We start from the raw sequence: 6,127 nt of genomic DNA on the forward strand, positions 1-6,127 counted from the left end.
ACTGAGAGAATCTTGATACACCACTCTGGAATATATGTTAAGCAATCCTGTCTCCAGCACTGCGGAAAAATTCCTGCTAGGAATTTTCTAGCTATTTCGTTTGTGTGTGGAATATAACTAAGACAGGATGACCATGCACCTAAGTCGTGCTTGAATGAGCTGTGTCTTGTAAAGGGCTGTCTCCAGCACCGCGGAAAATGGCGGCAAGGAATTTGCTAGTTATTCCGTGAGGGTGTGGAACATAGCTAAAAGAGGGTTGATGAATCAGCAGTGTTGTGTAAACATGGGCAACTGTAAAATTCTGATAAAATTAAAAAAGGGAAAAAATGCGCTCTGATGATGAAGTGATTGTGTTGGTAGCGGCAAATATTGTTGCAAGACAAAACAGAATAATTTTCATCTCTCTTTTTGGTTTTGCGGACAGTTTTTGCCTACATCTTGCACCATTCACTTCAGGAAGAATTTTAAAGTATATATACAAATTATTAGATGTTATCCCACAATATTAACTGAGGCATCAGCCGATGGCAGTAACAGAATGGGATTTGTTTTAAGTGTTTATTACCGGCACGACTGGCGCGGTTGAGAATCAGATAAAATCTAAAAGTACAAATATGAAGTTATGAATATAGCCCCTTCAGCTTAGGCAGCGCTGCTCGAGCAGCAATACTCAACTCTGCTGTGTCAGCGCCTCGTGCGGACGCTGTTGGTCGGGCGGATGTTTAAGCAACATAGTAACCTGATGCTGCTCCTTCCATACCAGCGCTGGGTCAGCATTCTTACGAGTAAGAATTGCGCCGATACTCTTTAGCTGGCGGGGAGTGTTTGCTACTCCCTCTCTTTAAGAGTGGTCGCCCTCGACCCTCTCAAATTCTCTATCAGCGCGTTGACCTGGTCCAAATCCCTCCTCTTCTTGAGTATTGATCTGATGTAGAAGATACTACCGATGACTCTGCACAGGGCCATTCCTAGACCAAAGGCGATTATATGATTTACCTTGCCCGTTGTGGTTCGCTCGACCTCTGTAATATAGTTCAGATTGTCCTCACTGAGCTGGTGGTGTAGGCCCTGTGATATGCATGGCGGGCACCGAAGCGATGCCGTGTACCCGACGTTTGGTGTTTTCGCGATTCAGGAACCGGGAGCCGTTGTTGGTGGCAAAGTCATTGAAGGCGACCAGCTGCGTTCTCGAGGTCTTAACCAACGTGTGGGGATCACAATTGATCGTGGCGGGGTTGAGAGCGGCAATGCGCCGTGCCACCAGAGTGTAGCCCCTGCGCACAGGAACCACCCAACTCCTTCCTGCAGAAGTTGGTAGTGGTAGTGGAGGTGCAGAACGTAACGGCCCACACCTGGCTTTCGCACTCGGCTACGATGTTCTCCGTTAGCTGTAGTACGGTACCGTTGTGCTCAACCGGGTATATCATAACCTTCTTACAGGCTAAACTTACTCTAGGATACCCTATAATAAAATGGATAATATAACTTGATTGCAAAACCCTAATGATGGATACTTCTAATAGGTTTGAAACTGTAACCCCTGTGAATTAGTTAGTGAGAATGGATTCTATAGAATAGAAAGGCTAACCAAGTTGGCTTTTGCCAAGGTGATTGTGAGCATTAAGTTCCATAACTCAGTAATAAGAATTATATTTCAGGCTAATAGTGTTTCGTAAAAATGGGCGTCCGTAAAAATGGCCTTCCTTTCTGTGCTAAGGATCTTGTTGACTGTACTCGTGAGGGTGTCGTTCTGGTTCTTAACTTTTGCTTTTACTATTATCTGTCTATTATTCGAATGGACCAGCTGTGCTTCAGTAACCTTAAAATTTTCCAAGTCGGAGGCGTCTGGCGTGCCGGCCACTACCTTGAGGGCCGTCCCTAGGAAGTCTAAACTCCTCGCCAAACTATGGTGAATACCAATATCTGCCAGCATATCCTTGACGTGGCTGGAGTCAACTTCCAGCAGCTGTCTCATGTGAGATCACGGGAAAAGGTCTGTCATTTAATGGTTTCGTCGGCAATGCGGCCATATTCTGATAGGTTTGCTGTGTGTCTAATGTAGTTCAATTTTTCCCAAGCTAATAGCGACCCGTCTGTAATAGGAATGTATTGGGAGTGTGAATAGTCGGTGACGCGGGCAGCGACTATTTTTAGCGTATGAAGTACCCAGAAAAGCCTGCGTATAAAGGATGAATATAAAATATACAGAAACAATAAGGAATGATAAGGACCACCACCATTTTCTTGACCTAACTGGGGAACTTATCTTAAGTAGTCCTAATGGACCACCCTCCCTCTAATCAGGACTATTGTCACCAAGTCCGCCTCCACAGCTTCTTACACATATAGCGGGGTCAACATGTTTCCGAGGCGTCTGTTAGACTTCACTAACACTTTTCCTACTTCCCTAATGCTCTCTACACACTGGGCCCATCCCGGAGGAACGGTGGGATTTTTGAAAGATGTGCAACACCGATTCACACTGAGACCATTCACCATCCATGAAAAACAGCTGATGCACACAATTTGGTGCGGCGGAAAATTTGTTTACTTTTATAATTTAAATTAATATTAATAATATTGCAATGGTTGTGAATGTGATTCAGCAGCAAAAAATATTCTTGCAGCTATGTAATCATGTTGCTGGACATGGATGATGATAATGCGGCTAACATTGGCGAGAATTTATTGGAATATATATATGTTTTAAAAATACTGAAGCGTGGTAATTTGTGACTGCTTCTACTAAATCCAATCAATGTTTTAAATACAAATATATATTCTATGTTTTCTGAGAAGTGGTTTGGACATTTTGGGAGAAAGATGTACCCGAAAACAAGAGGCGTTTTTTAAGGAAAGTTTTGTATAGCCATAGCATTGTATACTTTGGGCTCTTTTTCTGAGTACAGAACAGTCGGATGGCTGTCATCCAAAAGCGGGTTCAATATCCTGCATGAGTTTTGCAGAGCATTCATAAAAGAATTCCCAGAGGATAGTCCACAAACCGAGTTTTTGTGCCTGAGACAATTCTGACATATCAGATGTTTTGTTGTTGTTTTTTTTACCATTTTCCTCTCTGTCATTGTTTACATTTTCGTAGTGAATTCCGTTTTTGTTGTTGCGAATGTCAAATATTTATGGTTGCATTTCACAATTACCGAGAAAATACCGCAAAGAAACGTGCAAATTAGGGACATCCCAGATGGATGGTGGATGGTCGTCAGTGTGAAAAGGCTATACAGGTTCTGTTGTGTCTGGTTTGGTTTATTCGATTGTTTTGGACAATCTGAGCTTTATGGACCCTATTTTTTATCTCTTTGTGAGCGTCTTCTGCAGCAGCTTGAAAAAAATCTACAGGTCTTTTGTTCGTGACTGAATGTATTGATTTGTTGTATTCTACCATTACCTGCAAAAATAGGTCGAGATTGTCGCCGAAGCCCTTAGCCATTTTAAGGCAACTGGCAATTTCTACCAACGTACTGCGGAACCTCTCTACTTGTCTTCTAGAGGTACTGTGAAGTGGGGGCGCGTTCGTGATGTAGACCCCAAAGTTATTTAGCAAAAGCGATCTGATCATCTCAGAATTAAGCGATGGTTCGCTGTCGCAATAAATCTGTTTTGCATTCGGGAACACATTCATTATCTGCAATAGCGGAATTTTTAGGTCTGCATTGGTGGGGGATGTTATTGCTTGCGTGATTGCGAATTTCGTCGCATATATAAACACGAATTGCGGTTTATATATGCATCTAGCTTTCTTCTTTCTTTCGTCTTCGCTATCGCTCTCTTGAGCTATCTTTCTCTCGCTTGCATTAGGGCACGGGCAATTCGGTCCGCCTGCCCTTAGCAGAGTCTGGATACAGGTGATACATTTGGTATCCTCCTCTAAAAAAGACATCGTGGGAAAATAAGAATCGGTTATAACCTGTTTTACGTTTTCCTGGGCCGCCCTATGGGCCAGATTGTGCTGCTGTGCTGATCTCTTTTTTTTCGTTCTCATCGAACACGTCGGCGACAAGATTCTTGCAATGCCAGAATCTTGTCAACGGAAAGGCTCTTACATCTCATACTGGACGCATGCTAAGGTTGGTAAGTCGCAATGGATTGCGTTTACGACTAGTGGGTTCACCACGGACTTGACAATCTCAGCTAGAGAGTTTTTGTCTTGGTTATGTATTACGTGGTGCTTTTTTTTCCACAAAGAGTACAAAAATCTGTTTCAGAGGGAAACGTGCCTCTTCCAGAATGATCTGGTTTCTGAAGCAATTGATTGGCTTATCTGATGATTCTATTGTGTATGTCACTGACACTTCACTTTGAATCGTCGCCACGTCTGACCACGGTGCTCTGCTTTCTAGCGCGCAAATGTTCTGTCGCGACAGTGCGTCCTTGGTTCTAGCCATGGCTCGTCACAAATTGCGGAGTGTCAGCGCATCCACGCTAGTCGGCAACAATAATCAAACTGATATACACAGAGCCAACGAACCACGCTTCTCCACAAATAGCGGTGCGTCAGCACATCCGGAAAATAAAATAGTCTTAAGCAACGCACGCAATTACTAAAATTAAGAACTCTCGATCAACAACTCTACCCATTCGGCATTATTTCGCAATCACCGAAAAAAAAACAGCACGAAATTCTCGGTCACCCACTTCTTGGCGATATTTCGCAACCACTCGGCCTCGAAACATCGACCCAAATTCAGATATCGTCTTCGCGATGCGGTGGTAGCTAAAACCTAATTCCCAACTGCAGGCCGCACCTACTGCGATGCAGCCTCAGCTAAACACTCTCATCAAAACACACTGACCCACTAAGCAATTGTCAACGATGCACCCAGCGTCGACCCACTTACCACGCCCCACAATTATTGTTACCCAATAATCAAAAGTTAGCAATAAGCAATTATTTCCGGGTCACAGTTGCGATCGCCAGCTGCATAAAAGGGCCAAGATCGGCCGAAAGAGGGGGCAGTCCATCAGCCCGAACACAAGACACAGCACTAGGCAGTCCATTAGCCAGAATACAAGAAACTGCACTAGGCAGTCCCTCAGTCACACACCCAAGACACTGCACTAGGCAGTACACCAGACCGAAAACAAAAGAGACACTACACTAGGCAGTCACAAACGCAAAAAACCACACTCCGCAGTCCACCAGCGCACCACACAGCCAAAAGCAAGAGCAGCAACGTAAATAACTAAGTGAATGAAAAGTACTGAATAAAGCAAGAACAACCAAAACCAAACTCTCGCGTCATCATTTATCCCTTGCCTACTGCATTTCAAGCCAGCCCGACACCTGAAGTCACCTGCGATCTACAAAATTTTCTTGTAGCGGACCCTGGACAGACTGATGCATACCTCAGCCTGAAATAAGGAATGTGCCAAAAAGAAACTGCATACTTTCAATCGTCAATTTCTCGCAGTGCGAGCTTTCGATCATGCCATGCGATGCACCGTTAGAAAGCTCGATGAATTCTGCATTGCTTACATGTTCTCTTTTCACTATTCGCCCCTCACTTTCAACAATGCCCCGAATTGAAGAACAAGTTCGCAAAAAAATTGTGCACAATTACTGCATTGAAAAAGGTGTGTCGTACAGACAATTGGCTAAACGCTACAAAGTCAGTACTAATAGTGTAAAAAACATTATAATAAAGTTTGGAGAGACATGTTCTTTAAAAGACTTGCCAAAAACTGGAAGGAAAAAAGGTGCAAGTGATAAAAATGTTGATAACAAAGTATTGGCCTTAATCCACAAAGACAGAACGATGTCCGTTCGACAATTGGCAAAAAAAGCCCGAACTAGTATGAGTATGGTACAAAGAATAAAGCAACGGCATAACTTAAAGACATACAAAAAACAAAAAGTTCCGAAAAAGAGTCTGCGACAAGTAGAAGTCGGCAAAACGAGAGTGCGAAAGCTTTATGATCGCTTGCTCACTGATGCAGTGGAATGCATTGTTATGGACGACGAAACATATGTCAAATTGGACTCAAAAACGTTAGGTTAGGTTAGGTTGAAGCGGCTGTCGGGATTGTCAGAGACCCGACACACCTAGGCCGGTTTCGGCCCGTTGTGATACCGCATATTACGTTCCCTTCTCCCTCGTGAGACCCTATG

Source organism: Drosophila obscura, unplaced genomic scaffold (assembly GCF_018151105.1).
Source record: "Drosophila obscura isolate BZ-5 IFL unplaced genomic scaffold, ASM1815110v1 contig_199, whole genome shotgun sequence".
In the NCBI taxonomy this organism is placed as follows: Eukaryota; Metazoa; Arthropoda; class Insecta; order Diptera; family Drosophilidae; genus Drosophila; species Drosophila obscura.